Source organism: Oncorhynchus keta, chromosome 22 (genome assembly GCF_023373465.1).
Source record: "Oncorhynchus keta strain PuntledgeMale-10-30-2019 chromosome 22, Oket_V2, whole genome shotgun sequence".
NCBI lineage: Eukaryota > Metazoa > Chordata > Actinopteri > Salmoniformes > Salmonidae > Oncorhynchus > Oncorhynchus keta.
Genome location: NC_068442.1, coordinates 18351153 through 18367305, shown reverse-complemented (window position 1 = coordinate 18367305; position 16153 = coordinate 18351153). Strand labels below are relative to the sequence as shown.

The following is a 16153-nucleotide window of genomic DNA, read 5'->3' as shown; positions in this document are numbered from 1 at the left end:
CCAGTCATTGGCAGCAGAGAACTGGAAGGAAAGGCCGGCCAAAGGAGGTGTTGGCTTTGGGGATGACTAGTGAGATATATCTGCTGGAGAGCGTGCTACGGTGGGTGTTGTTATGGTGACCAGTGAGCTGAGATAAGGCGGAGCTTTACCTAGCAAAGACTTATAGATGACCTGGAGCCAGTGGGTCTGACGACTAATATGTAGCGAGGGCCAGCCAACAAGAGCATAGAGGTCGCAGTGGTGGGTGGTATATGGGGCTTTGGTGACAAAGGGATGGCACTGTGATAGACTGCATCCAGTTTACTGAGGAGAGAGAAATGGAGAGGGAGAAGAGAAAGGGGGAAAAAGAAAGGGGGAAAAAGAGAAATAGAAGGAGAGAGAGATATAGAGAGGAGGGGAGAGATAGCAATCCATATAGCAATCCATATTTTTTTAATGAACTTTTATTTAATCAGGGTCTCATTTTCAATTGTGCACTGAGAGCATAAAGTAACATATTTAAAAAATTACAAAATACAATAACAACTACATTACATTAGAACATCACAGCCATCATAAACAATCAATCAATTAAAACAATTGTCTTAGTTCCCTAGTAGCACCACGGAATCCAAATGTAATAAATTTTGCAAGTGATTACAAAAATGTGGAGCGTGAAAACTTAAAGCAGATTTACCTAATTCCGTGGAGACCCGAGGAATCTGAAGAGTTAATAAACCATGCTTGGTTTGGTATCAAATTATTTTAGATGTCAGCAACGAAGTCAGGTAAGTTGGAAGCTTCTGTAATAGGTCTTTGTAAACAAAAAGGGAGTAATTCACTTATCTTTGGGCCTTTAATGAGGACCAGCCAACCTGTTGATACAGGATGCAGTGGTGAGTATTAAAACTGTCCTCAATGATAAAACGAATGGCGCTATGGTGGACGGCATCCAAAGGTTTAAGAGTGGTGGCTGCTGCAATCTGGTAAATGGTGTCACCATAATGATCTGTCAGGAAGGTGGACTGTACAATCTGCTTCCTGATATTTTGGGAGAGGCAAGATCTTTAAAAATATATATATGTCACTTCAGCTTTTTAACTAGCTCATCCATACTTTTTTTAAACATGAAGTATTTGTCAATCCAGATGCTGAGATATTTGTAGATGGGAATCCGATCAATGGGAGACCCATCCAATTAATAAACATAGTGGGAGATATAGAGAAAGAGACAAAAATAGGTCAGACAGAAAGAGACAGAAAGAGAGAGATTATAATGCCAAAGGGGGACATTTGAATTTGCTCCTGATCCTCTGCAGTCCCAGAGGGAAAGCTAATAATTTCAGAATCATCCCAGAATATTCTATATTCAATACAAAACTCTCAAACAATTTTCTGCAGAATCATTCATTCCTGCAAGGAAGGAGAAGTGGAGAGAAGGCAGAGAGAGTGTTTGCTTCATACAATGATAGAAAGGTGACACACAGTGTGTGTGTGTGTGTGTGTGTGTGTGTGTGTGTGTGTGTGTGTGTGTGTGTGTGTGTGTGTGTGTGTGTGTGTGTGTGTGTGTGTGTGTGGTGTTAGGCACAATCTAGATGCAGCATTCAGCTCTGATGTTATTTTCAGTAATGTTGGTGATTTCACATCACTCACACTTCACTAACAGCTCTCAGGCTATTTTATGAGACTGCGAAAGCCTTCATCTGCACATTTTTCTTTTCCTTCTCTTATATTACCATAGGATCAATACCCAGGTTTAGTGGACACTTTCCCCCACTAAGTCATTGATTCAATCATTTTCTGAGCAAGGTCTGTAGCGTGTCTATTATCATAAAACCAGGCCTGACCTGGACTTTATTGCTACTAGCAGATGGTAACGCTAGGAGTGTGGGAGAGAGCCACTTGGCAGGAAGTTGCAGGTCTTAACATGCCATTTTTCACCACTAACAGAAGAAATGGCTAAGACACAACAGGATGGAGTGAAATCTTCTACTCCACATATTTTCTTATTCAACCTTTATTTAGGAGTCATGCTTAGTCCATGTTTTTTTCAAGGAGATGAGCTCTGTATGAACATTACAATAAACAATTACACCTATACATATCTTTATACATCTTCATCTTAATTTACAAAATACATGAAAAGAAAAACGTAATCATATGAAACGAACACATTCTTCAATAAAAAGGCCCTCTAACATCTGCCTGAATTGCCTTAGAGGCACCAACATAAGATGAAAAAAAACTAAAAGCTCGGTGGAGATGGAAGGGATCTCCAAGTTTAGACATCCCTGAGTCTGGGTCTGGTAACTTAAACTGTACGTCTGAAGGTTAACAATGAGCTAATGTATGGCGGATGTTTATGTAAGAGGTCTTTAAAGTCAAAAAGAGCGCAATGCATCGATCTACGAGACTTCATAGAGGGCCACCATACTTTCTGATACAAAATGCAATGATGTGTATTGAACCCATCAACCTTAATACTGCCTCCAATACAGTGGCAGCTACATTCATATAGACAATATGGCCATTGTCAATAAGGATTTATTTTACTCTATTTAACGAACGACAGGACCTGTTCATATGGAATAAGCCTATTTTCATTCTTAGTTTCTTAATGAACAGCTTTTAGGTCAATCCAGATGCCCAAATATACCGTATATAAGCAGGGATACAGTCAATGAAGGGCACCATCAAAAGTATGTATGTATAAATCACCAGATACATTTTTATGTGATATGGAAAATAAATGTGAAAAGTATTCAGAACCCTTCCCTTTATCCACATTTTGTTACGTTACAGCCTTATTCTAAAATTGATTTAAAAAAAGTATATATATCATAAATCTACACAAAATACTTCACAATGACAAAGTGAAAACAGGTTATCAGAAATGTTTGATAATTTATATATAAAAAATAAAAAATAAATACCTTATTACATAATTATTCAGACCCTTTGCTGTGAGACTCAATTGAGCTCAGGTGCATCCTGTTTCTATTGATCATCCTTGATATGTTTCTACAACTGATTGGAGTCTACCTGTGGCAAATTCAATTGATTGGACATGATTTGGAAAGGCACACACCTGTCAATATAAGGTCCCACAGTTGACAGTGCATGTAAGAGCAAAAACCAAGCCATGAAGTCAAAGGAATTGTCCATAGAGCTCCGAGATAGGATTGTGTCTGCAGCATTGAAGGTCCCCAAGAACACAGTCATATATTGCACAAATCTGGCCTTTATGGAAGAGTGGCAAGAAGAAAGACATTTCTTAAAGATATCCATAAAAAGTGTCGTCTAAAGTTTGCCACAAGCCACCTGGGAGACACACCAAACATGTGGAAGAAGGTGCTCTGGTCAGATGAAACCAAAATTGAACTTTTTGGCAACAACGCAAAACGTTATGTTTGGCGTAAAAGCAACACAGCTCATCACCCTGAACACACCATCCCCACTGTCAAACATGGTGGTGGCAGCATCATGGTTTGGGCCTGCTTTTCTTCAGCAGGGACAGGGAAGATGGTTAAAATTGATGGGAAGATGGATGGAGCCAAATACAGGACCATTCTGGAAGAAAACCTGATGGAGTCTGCAAAAGACCTGAGACTGGGACGGAGATTTGTCTTCCAACAAGACAATGATCCAAAACATAAAGCAAAATCTACAATGGAATGGTTCAAAAATAAACATATCCAGGTGTTAGAATGGCCAAGTCAAAGTCCAGACCTGAATCCAATCGAGAATATGTGGAAAGAACTGAAAACTGCTGTTCACAAATGCTCTCCATCCAACCTCACTGAGCTCGAGCTGTTTTGCAAGGAGGAATGGGGAAAAATGTCAGTCTCTCGATGTGCAAAACTGATAGAGACATACCCCAAGCGACTTACAGCTGTAATCGCAGCAAAGTAAACAAAGTATTAACTTAAGGGGGCTGAATAATTTTGCACGCCCAATTTTTCAGTTTTTGATTTGTTAAAAAAGTTTGAAATATCCAATAAATGTCGTTCCACTTCATGATTGTGTCCCACTTGTTGTTGATTCTTCACAAAAAAATACAGTTTTATATCTTTATGTTTGAAGCCTGAAATGTGGCAAAAGGTCGCAAAGTTCAAGGGGGCCGAATACTTTCGCAAGGCACTGTAAATGTCTTTGAATGGCCCAGCCAAAGCCTGGACTTGAACTCGATCGAACGTCTCTGAAGAGACCTGAAAATAACTATGCAGTGATGCTCCCCATCCAACCTGACAGAGTTTGAGAAGATCTGCAGAGAAGAATAGAAACTCCACAAAATAAAGGTGTGCCAAACTTGTAGCGTCATACCCAAAGAAGACTCAGGGCTGTTATCGCTACCAAAGGTGCTTCAAAATTCAAAAAAATACTGAGTAAAGTGTCTGAATACTTATGTAAATTAGATATTTCATTTTAAATTTGTAATACATTTGAAAAATTGTCTGAAATCCAGATTTTGCTTTGTTATTTTGAGCTAGTGTGTGTAGATTGATGAGGGGGAAAATATTTAAGGCTGTAACATAATAAAATGTGGAAAAGGTCAAGGGGTCTGAATACTTTCCGAATGAACTGTACATTTTTTTACCTGCATTAAGTACCCATTTCAGTTCTACAAAGGCTTTCTGCAGGGCAATAAAGGCAGATTAAAGCTATGACAGAGCCTGGTCAGCTGTGGGGGCAATAGCATACACCACAGGGTCATCTGAGGTCAGGTGAAAGCATTTTTTTTTTTTACAGATAAACCAATATTGTTCATGTAAGTGGTGAAAAGAACCGGACCAAAAATCGTTTTGTCCAGAAAATATGATTTGACACCATCAGTAAATACACACTATTCTGTCCTTTAAATCATTTCCAAACCAGCTACACGCAACCTGGTCCAGCCAAATGTATGAATGCCTATGGATAAGTAATGAGTAGTCCACAGTGTTGCTTTAGACAGGTCAATAAAAAGTGCTGCACAGTGTTTCTTCTTTTACAAACAATTAAGAACATCATTTAAAACCAAAGAAGTAGCAGAGATGATGCTATGACCTAGTCTGAAACCCGACTGATGGACATTTAGAATAAATGTTGAAGTTAAAAAGGATGTAAGTTGAATATTTACCACCGATTCTATAATTATTGCAAATCAAGAGAGTTTTAAAGTGGGGCGATAATTATTTAAGTCACAGGGGTCCCCAACTTTGTGAAGGGGGAGTATATGGCCACCTTCCAGACCCTGGGGATGGTACCAGAAATAATAGTAAGGTTATAAATATGTGTTAAAGATTCTGTAATCAGAGGAGCAGAAAGCTGCAGCAAGAAAGGATCAAGCAAATCAGCCCCAGTTAATTTATTTTACATCAATCTTGTTCAAGGTGTCTAGTACATTACAAGTACAAAATTGTTGAAATGAACACAAAGATTCAATAGAAGTGAATGGAACTTCCATTGAGCCAATTAGAGGCTGGGAGAGGGTCAGGCAGTCGACTGGCTGACCAGGGTAAATATCTACAGTACAGTATATGCAAAAGTTAAAGAGGCTCATCCACTAAACCAAAATGCACCCCAAATCACTAACAATGTCCTCTGCGCCTAAAATAAACCAAAATGCATCCCGAATCATGAACAATATCCTCTGTTAATCTGTTCAAAACACTTCGATTTTGAGAGGATGTATGGTTAGTCAATATGCTACAGTGGCTGGGTTAACACTGGCAGTCGTTTGATTGATGAGAAGACTGGCACAATCAAATAACTGTTGGAAGGAAAACGGTGTACTCCTTGACAGTGATTCACTGAGTGTTGACAGTACAATATATGGACAATAGCCCCTGTCACTCTGTGGCTCAGATGAAAAGCGTTTCCCCGATGCTGTCAAGCCTGACACCCAGCCAGCTGTCTTGAGACAAACTGAAAGGAGATGCAAGCTTGTAAACATCACCACTGTCATATGCCTTATCAAAGTTGCTTTATATCAATCAGTATACTGATCAAAGCTAATCAACTGATCTCCCGGTTCCAGCTCAGAAAAGCCTCCACGACAGGGAACACTAATTTGTCCACTGAGGCCAATATTTGATATTTTCTCTGCTCAAAAGGGGTGAAAACAAAATGGTCATCCAAAGGTTGAAAGTGTACCATATTTTCCAAAGACGTCAGAGCACAATCCCTTTCCCTACCATTCCGTTGCTCATGCTCTGGGCTCCAGGCGAGCTCCACCGAGCCGCAAACAAGATTCTATCGATTTGGCTACGGTTTGGATCCTGTGCCATGTCAGTCAGTCAGACAGACATGTAAATAATCAGATAAATCGGTGACTCACCATCAGAGCCTTAGTGAACGCAGTCCTGTTCTGCAGCCTCGTTCCACCCCACTCGATCCACGACTACCTCTTATTAGTCCCCTCTTCACACAGGCCGTCTCCATGGTAACCATCTTCCACTACCAATTTGAGGGCAGCGATGTGCCTCCGTCGGTTTCCAGCGAGGTCGGCCCCTGCTTTTTCTGACTGCTGTCAGAGCTGGGGAAACTAGAGAGAGTTATTTAGTCAAACAACCCATTCAGCTAATATTATGACATTCTGTTTGCCTTCTAATATCTCTCTTGGATTTCCACTTCTGTTTGTGCTTGATCTCCAGAGATCAAGTTATGCCAATCCGTGTAACTTTCAACCCTTATTTGAACAGAACCATAGGTTAGCAAAGTTCCCAACAGCAATCCCAAAACCTTACCACTGCTCCACCTGGCTATCAGCATAGCCTTGTCTGGCAGTTCAAAATAGTTAATTCAGCTGATATGGCTGACTTGCATGTAGTTCCTACTGACAAATGAGATGTACAAACTATGGCATAAGAAGATGACAAGCAGATAAGAGGCAATCCATAATTATTATTAAGATTAAGACAATAAGCGAGCTAGGACGGATTTAGTCAATATAACTATTTGCTCAGCACTTTTGAAATGTACAGCGCCATAATTCAGAACATGGGCCGTTCATACAGTGTCATCCCTGTACACCAAGTCAGAACCGTAGGATAAATACAGGGGGCATGTAAGCAGACAATGAAAGCTCTTACAATATTCGATGATTACATTTCTCTAAAACAGGTCATAGGCTGCATGTCAACCACCAAGTCAGAACAATAGGCGAAATTAAGAGGGGAAAATAGACCAGTGTTCCTTTGTGGACAAATTTTGTCATCAAACTTTGTCATCAAAGTCTGGCATTCTCTGGATTTATGGTGCTTTCAAGACAACTGGGAACTCTGAAAAAAACAAGATTGAATCATGATGACGTCAGTGATCTTCAGGTCGTAGCTCTAGAAAGAGGCCCGAGTTCCCGACTTACAATTCTGAGTTGGATGACCGTTCAAAATGTATTTTCCCATTCGGAGCTCGTTTTTTCCTGAGTTCCCAGTTGTCTTGAACTCACCGAAGTCAGATTAGCGTCCCACCTCGCCAACAGCCAGTGACATTGCAGGGCGCCATATTCAAAACAGAAATCTCATAATTAAAATTCATTTTAAAGATACACTTGTCGTTAATCCAACCATAGTGTCCAATTTCAAAAAGGATTTTTGGCGAAAGCAGAACATATCATTATGTTAGGTCAGCAACTAGTCACAGAAAGCATTCAGCCATTTTCCAACCAAAGAGACGTGTCACAAAAAAACAGAAATGTAGCTAAAATTAATCACTAACCTTTGACGATCTTCATCAGATGACACGCCCAAGACTCAATGTTATACAATACATGCATGTTTTGTTCGATCAAGTTCATATTTATATCCAGAAACCTCAGTTTACATTGGCGTATTGTTCAAAAATGGCTCCAAAACATCCAGAGAAATTGCAGAGCCACATCTAATAACAGAAATACTCATCATAAACTTTGATGAAAGATACATGTTTTACATAGAATTAAAGATAAACTTGTTTGTAATGCAACCGCTGTGTCAGATTTTTAAAAAAAAGCTTTACGGCAAAAGCACAATATTCAATAATCTGAGAACAGGTTCAGCCACAAAAGCAAGCCATACAGTTACCCGCCAAAGTGTGGAGTCAACAAAAGACATAAATAGCATTATAAACATTCACTTACCTTTGCTGATCTTCGTCGGAATGCAGTCCCAGGACTCCCGCAAGAAATTTTTGTTTTGTTCGATTACGTCCATATTTATATCCAAATACCTCAGTTTTGTTTACGCGCTTAGTTCACTATTCCAAAGGCACAATGTGCGAGCTCAAAATCCATACGAAAAGTCAAAAGAGTTCCAATGATGATGATGATGATGTCAAATTATGTTTACAATCAATCTTTAGGGTCGTTTTATAATAAATCTGCAATAATATTCCATCCGGACAATAGCAGTAAACAGCTGATTGGCCTCAGCCTAGTCCACTTGTTGAAACAGTTCTTATTCAACACCCTTCCACAATAGAAGCCTCAAACAACTTTCTAAAGACTGTTGACATCTGCTGGAAGCCTTGGGAAGTGGAATCTGGCCCCAAAGACACAGCATATTGGATAGGCAACCACTTAAATGAAACTACAAACCTCAGATTTCCCACTTCCTGGTTGGATGTCTCAGGTTTTTACTTGCCATATGAGTTCTGTGATACTCACAGACATCATTCAAACAGGTTTTAGAAACTTCAGAGTGTTTTCTATCCAATACTACTAATAATATGCATATATTCGCATCTGGGACAGAGTAGCAGGCAGTTTACTCTGGGGACCTTATTCATCCAAGCTACCAAGAAGTTTTAACAGTTGTTTTTAGCGTGGCAGAAATCATGCTGGATTGACAGCATGGCCAATGTTGAATGTTTATCATTTTAAACTGGGAAAGAGAACCATAATCCAAGAATTGGGACAACACACCCACTCCACAGAATAGCAGGCTAGTGATTGCTTTGCAATGCTTGCATTTAGCCACTGATTCCTTCCAAACCACTCATTGTTGAATTTGCGATTTCCAACTTGTTGTGTAATGTTTATGTGCAATGGCCGATTAGCACCGATATGTTTTAGCTATAATTTCTCTTCATATGACAAGGATTAAAAAGTATTTGCGAGTAGGGTTGTCGACTTGATTCATGACCGCTAGCTAAAATTTTGAAAGTATGATGTTGAAATTATCAGTCCAATCAAAGCTACTCTAGATATAATGTGATTTGACATCATTTTATCTGTGGTCAATGACCTTGAGCCTTTTTGGATGGGCACTTCTAATGTAACTCTATGGCAGCACCCAAGGGCCTTGAATTTTCGAGCTCCCCCTTTAGATTTGGCAGTGACGTAGTGTCCCCATGAGTGACAGAACCCTGAGCCAATCACGGCGCAACTAGAGCTGAAGCACCTGCATTTTGGAGCTGCCTTACTCAAGAAAGCAAAAAAGAGACAATGTTTATATGGAGATTTTATTATTATTGTTTACATTGTTTGCAAACTGATATGTAACACATTAATACCAAAACAACATGCAAAACAGGCAACCCCAAAAACATTTTCTAAAATGTATTTATTTATTTGCCAAAAATCTGGGGCTCAAAACAATCTTTCAGACAGAATCCTTACAAGGGAACAGTGGAGTTACAATTACTTTACTGTAGCTTCTGGGCTTGTTAAGCATGTTAAGGCCTTGCTCCACAGGGAGCAAAGAGGAGTAGCTCTAAGTAAGCAAATACTGTCATCTATGTTGTCAAGTATAATTATGTCCTAACACAACACTTAATCTTGTCCAGATCAGCAGAATAGAGACAGAAACACTGACTACCTCCTCTGCCAGGAAAAGCAGGGTATAAAAGTCCTAACCAAACACAATGGGGATTTGTCTGAGACTGTCACGTGTTGGCATGGGGTAGGACACTGAAGGCGCTCGCTGATATACCGTATCAGTGATTCATCAGAGGTTGGCAAGTCTCTGCCTGTTCCTTGTCTGGGTGCTGCTCTACTCTACTTCACTTCACTCCAGAGGGCCAGACACTTCAGGACACCACAGACACAGAGACATGAACTCTCTAACAGGCACTGTTAGATAACAGTGTTCTCGGACTATACCATAATGGTTCAATTCAACGGAAGAGTGGATTATAAAGATACAGAAAAGGCATTCCAACATCACACTCATGCATGCACACACATCACTCATACTTACTCTTTCTTCTCCACAGAGCCTATGCTTTGAATGCCTCCACTCACAGTGCACATATTAGGGCACTGTTATCAGTCTGTCTGTTCCATTCTCACATGTTGTTCCACCACAATTAGAATCCTCACAGCCGTGACATCATAGCAGAGGACACAGAACATGTCCTTGGACTCCTCTTTACAATAAAACCCAGTGCTCCCCTTTCACCAGGGCCCTAACCGTGAGCGCACAACGGTCCTCTGTGTGTCAGTTCAGCTAAACCTAAGGTATGGCAGAGTAGGGTGTGTAGAAGTTGAAGCTCATTTTATGCATTTCTACACAATAAAAAAAAAACTCCAAAATGCTATTTGAGGAACAGCAAAAATGAACAAATATGACCCCAGACATTAATTATCACCTCAACATTAGGTTTAAATGTCTGTGGAACGGCATGTACAATGTCAACCACCACTCAACCTCATCATACACTGACTAATTTACTTGTGGAATGGGGCATACAGTGCAACATGAAATAGATGCATATAAAGTATTCAAAGTATTTACACCATTTGACTTTTTCCACATTTGTTGTGTTACTGCCAGTATTTAAAATGGATTAAATTGACATTTTGTGGCACTCGCCTACACACAATACCCCATAATTTAAATGTGGAATTATGTTTTTAGAAATGCTTACTAGTTAGTTAAAAATTAAAAGCTGAAAAGTCTTGAGTAAATAAATGTGTTATGGCACGCTAAAATAACTTCAGGAGTTAACATTTGCTTAACAAGTCACATAACACGTTGCATGGACTCACTCTGTAATAATAGTGTTTAACATAATTTTTTGAATGACTATCTCATCTCTGTACCCCACACATACAATTATCTGTAAGTTCCTTCAGTTGAGCAGTGAATTTCAAACAGATTCAACCACAAAGACCAGGGAGGTTTTCTAATGCCTCGCTATTGGTAGATGAGTAAAAACAAAATATCCCTTTGAGCATGGTGAAGTTGTTAATTACACTTTGGATGGTGTATCAATACACCCAGTCACGACAAAGATGCAGGCGTCCTTCCTAACTCAGTTGCTTGAGAGGAAGGAAACCATTAATACATTGCTTTATGTGTTAAAATCAATGAAGGGGACTGGCATCACATTTAGACATATATCTCACCGGATGTATAAATATGAAGCATCCACTTGCCATTTCCACTCACTACCAAATATGGAAATAATTTGAAAGAAGGAAATCATTTGAAAGACATTTACAATAGGGGAAAAAACTGTAGCACTTGACAAATACTTAATAAGGATCACATGAGAAAACACTTTTCCATCAAGCAATTATCTCTCCAAATGGTAGTGATAGGAATCCCAGTTGCCGGCATTGGGAGAAGATGGAACAAAATTGATTTTGCCAGTCTTCTAATTGATAAAACATTTGATCTCAATACAGTTCTGTTCCTAAAACTAGAATCTGTCATGAACAGAGTGGACTAAGTTTAAAAGTGTAAAAAAAAGAAGTGTAAAAAAATAAAAATAAAAAATAAAAATCCTCTATGACTGATTTGTTCCCATTTGAAATGACAGGCTGTGGTCCATCTTGGGTTAGTTATAAAAGTCTTTGCTACAAGTCCCAATCGTTATTACATACAACGTCATGGCCCCGCCCAGCTGTGGGGAAAACAACCTGTGGTTACCTAGGTTACCCCATTGGCTCACAACAAAAACGTTTACCTTTTCACAATATTCTTGATACTACATTTAAGAAAAGTACATGTCTTAAGAATACGTTTCAACATTGCCTGCTCCCGAATGTTCTCAGTACTCATAAAAACGTAATATTGTAGGGCTTCCCTCATGACCCTTTTCATAAAGGTGCTAGCAGCCACGTGAACACAGACTATTCAGCTACAAGTAATCAGTGTTACAAATGGATTATACCAAATCAAGTTAAATGTCTTACCTGTGTGTCAATGGTGTATTGAAGGTGAAGTCAGGTGCAGGAGAGCAGAGTATAATGAATAGGCACACTTTTATTATAGTTCCAAAAACCAGAGCACTACATAAAACAACCACGCTCAAAAAACGGAACATAAAAGTAAAGCAGGTAAACTAACTTCACATAACATGAAACAATTACACACAAAACATGATGGGAAACAGAGGGTTAAATACAAGTAGATTGATTGGGGAAATGAAAACCAAAGGTGTATGGAAACAAGACAAGACAAATGGATGATTGAAAAATGGATTTAATTTATTCAACGGTGAAGGAGAAGAAAGCGAGAGAGAGAGATTTTGTAATTTTTTTATTTTCTGTTTCACTTACTTAACTAGCAAATGCAGCTGGCTAGTTTAGATATGACAGAATGGCGCTGGAGATGATGGCTGTCATTTTACAGACTTCTATCCAATTGTGCTATTGTGTGTGTTCTTTTGCATTATTTGTAACTTATTTTGTACATAATGTTTCTGCCACAGTCTCTAATTAAGACCAAAAAGAGCTTCTGGATATTAGGACAGCGATTACTCACCTCGTACTGGATTACGATTGTTTCTTTAATTAACCTCTCTAGGATAGGGGGACAGTCACGTCTTACTTGGCCAAAAGAAAGGAAACTGCAGAGCGGCAAATTCAAATAAAATTATATAAAAATCTAACTTTCATTAAATCACACATGTAAGATACTAAATTAAAGCTACACACGTTGTGAATCCAGCCAACATGTCAGATTTTAAAGATGCTACTATCTGATGATAGCACAACAGTAAACAAAGAGAGTAGCATATTTCAACCCTGCAGGCGCTACACAAAACGCAGAAATAAAATATAAATCATGCCTTAACTTTGACGAGCTTCTTTTGTTGGCACTCCAATATGTCCAATAAACATCATAAATGGTCCTTTTGTTAGATTAATTCCGTCCATATATATCCAAAATGTCCATTTATTTGGCATGTTTGATCCAGAAAAAAACAGCTTCCAATTTGCGCAAAGTCACTACAAAATATCTCAAAAGTTACCTGTAAACTTTGACAAAACATTTCTAAATACTTTTGTAATACAACTTTAGGTATTTTTAAACATTAATAAATCGATCAAATTGTTTTCAATCTATCTGTTTTCAAAATAGGATGAGAGGAAACTAAAGCTACTTCTCTAGTCTTGCCCAACTCTCAACAGTGTTACCCTGTTCCTAGATGGCCGTAATTCTTCATTGCACAAAGGAATAACCTCAACCAAATTCCAAAGACTGGTGACATCCAGTGGAAGCGGAAGGAACTGCAAACAAGTGCCTAATAAATATTGTTTCCCCATGTGAACTCATTGAACAGACAGTGACCTCAAAAATAAATAATTCTGAATGGTTAGTCCTCGGGGTTTTACCTGCTACATAAGTTATGTTATACTCACAGACATGATTCAAACTGTTTAAGAAACTTCAGAGTGTTTTCTGTCCAAATCTACTAATAATATGCATATCTTATATTCTTGGCATGAGTAACAGTAAGTTGAAATTGGGCACCCTATTTATCCAAAAGTGAAAATGCTGCCCCCTATCCCAAAGAGGTTTTAACAAGTCGGACGCAAAGGATTTACTTCAGACACCCAACAAGGCCCAAATCCCCATCATTCGCAGGAGAAAGAGACTGAGATATCGGGGATGTAGGTCTTGGTGCCTTGTAAGGATCCAACGGCGAGTGGGTAATCTGCCTCTACCATCAGTACTATTAGCCAACGTACAATCATTGGAATCCAAAATAGAAGAGCTACGATCACAAATATCCTACCAACGGGACATTAAAAACTGTAATATCTAATGTTTCACAGAGTTGTGGCTGAACGTCGACTCTGATAACATACAGCTGGCATGGTTTACGCTGCATCGGCAAGATAGAACAGATGCCTCCGGTAAGATATGGGGTGGTTTTTTGTGTATATTTGTAAACAACAGCTGGTGCACAATCTAATAGGAAGTCTTGACGTTTTTCTCACCTGAGGTAGAGTATTTATGATAAACTGTAGACCATACTATTTACCAAGTGAATTATCAGATATGTTTTTCATAGCTGTCTATTTACCACCAGAAACCGATGCTGGCACTAAGACCGCACTCAATGAGTTGTATAAGGTCATAAGCAAACAGGAAAACGCTCATCCAGAAGCAGTGTGGCCAGGGACTTTAATGCAGGGAAACTTCAACTTGTGTTACCTCATTTCTACCAGCATGTCAAATGTGCAACCAGAGGGGAAAAAAACTCTAGACCACATTTACTACACACACAAAGCTCTCTCTCACCCTCCATTTGGCAAATCTGACCATAATTATATCCTCCTGATTCCCACTTACAAGCAAAAACTAAAGCAGTAAGCACCAGTGACTCGGTCAATAAAGAAATGGTCAGATGACACAGATGCTAAACTACAGGACTGTTTTGTTAGCACAGATAGGAATATGTTCCGAGATTCTTCCGATGGCATTGAGGAGTAGTGACCATACGTACACACACCCACCAGATGCCATGGATTACAGGCAACATCCGCACTGAGCTAAAGGGTAGAGCTGCCGCTTTAAAGGAGCTGGACTCTAACCCGGACGCTTACAAGAAATCCAGTTATGTCCTCAGACGAACCATCAAAAGGGCAAAGCATCAATACAGGATTAAGATTAAATCGTACTACACCGGCTCCGAACGCTCTTCGGATGTGGTAGGGCTTGCAAACTATTACAGACTACAAAGGGAAGCAAAGCCACGAGCTGCCCTTTGACACGAGCCTACCAGACAAGCTAAATTACTTCTATGCTCACTTTCGGGGCAAGTAACACTGAAACATGCATGAGAGCATCAGCTGTTCCAGACGACTGTGTGATCACGCTCTCCGCAGCCGATGTGAGTAAGACCTTTAAACAGGTGAACATTCACAAGGCCGCTGGGGCAGACGGATTACCAGGATGTGTACTGTGAGCATGCACTGACCAACTGACAAGTTTCTTCACTGACATTTTCAACCTATGCCTGACTGAGTCTGTAATACCTACATGTTTCAAGCAGACCACCTTAGTCCCTGTGCCTAAGAACACTAAGGTAACCTGCCTAAATGACTTCCGACCCATAGCACTCACGTCTGTAGCTATGAAGTGCTTTGAAAGGCTGGTCATGGCTCACATCAACACCATTATCCCAGAAACCCTGGATCCACTCCAATTTGCATACCACAGATGATGCAATCTCTATTGCACTCCACACTGCCCTTTCCTACCTGAACAAAGGAACACCTACATGAGAATGCTATACATTGACTACAGCTAAGCATTCAACACCATAGTTCCCTCATAGCTCATCACTAAGCTAAGGACCATGGGACCAAACACCTCCATCTGCAACTGGATCACGGACTTCCTGACGGGCCGCCCCCAGGTGGTAAGGATAGGTAACAATACATCTGCCACGCTGATCCTCAACACAGGGTTGTGTGCTTAGTCCCTTCCTGTACTCCCTGTTCACCCACGACCGCGTGGCCATGCACAAATCTAACACCATCACCAAGTTTGCTTATGACACGACGGTGGTAGGCCTGATCACTGCCAACAATGAGTCAGCCTACTGGGAGGAAGTCAGTGACCTGCCAGTGTGGTTCCAGAAAAACGACCTCTCCCTCTACATGAGTAAGCTCAAGAAGCTGATTGCAGACTACAGGAAATGTGGGCCCATCCATGTGGTCTACAGGAAACGTGATCCCATCCACGGATGTGGCCGCAGTGGAGCAGGTTAAGAGCTTCAAGTTCTTCCAAATCACTAAATACTTAAAAAGGTACAAACACATGCACACAGTCGTGAAGGCACAACAGCGCATCTTCCCCCTCAGGAGGCTGAAAAAGTTTGTCATGGGCCCTCAAATCCTCAGCTGTACCTAGGGCTGTGGCGGTCACAACATTTCGTCAGGTGGTGATTGTCAAGCAAATAACCTTCGGTCTCACTGTAATTGACCATTAATTAACATAAACACATTTAGCATCTCCTGCCTTCCACACCT

At 40.0% G+C, this 16153-nt stretch overlaps 1 protein-coding gene across 1 annotated transcript in view; it reads right to left on the bottom strand.

Annotated features, from left to right (window-relative positions):
* The window catches only part of LOC118401141 (tripartite motif-containing protein 44-like), a 78513-nt gene extending 72080 nt beyond the window's left edge, over positions 1-6433 (bottom strand). Inside the window, exon 1 of the mRNA XM_035798416.2 lies at positions 6299-6433. The gene's annotated coding sequence lies outside the window, so the exon portion shown is untranslated. The remainder of the gene's footprint in view (positions 1-6298) is intronic.
* Between the last annotated feature and the right edge of the window lie 9720 nt (positions 6434-16153).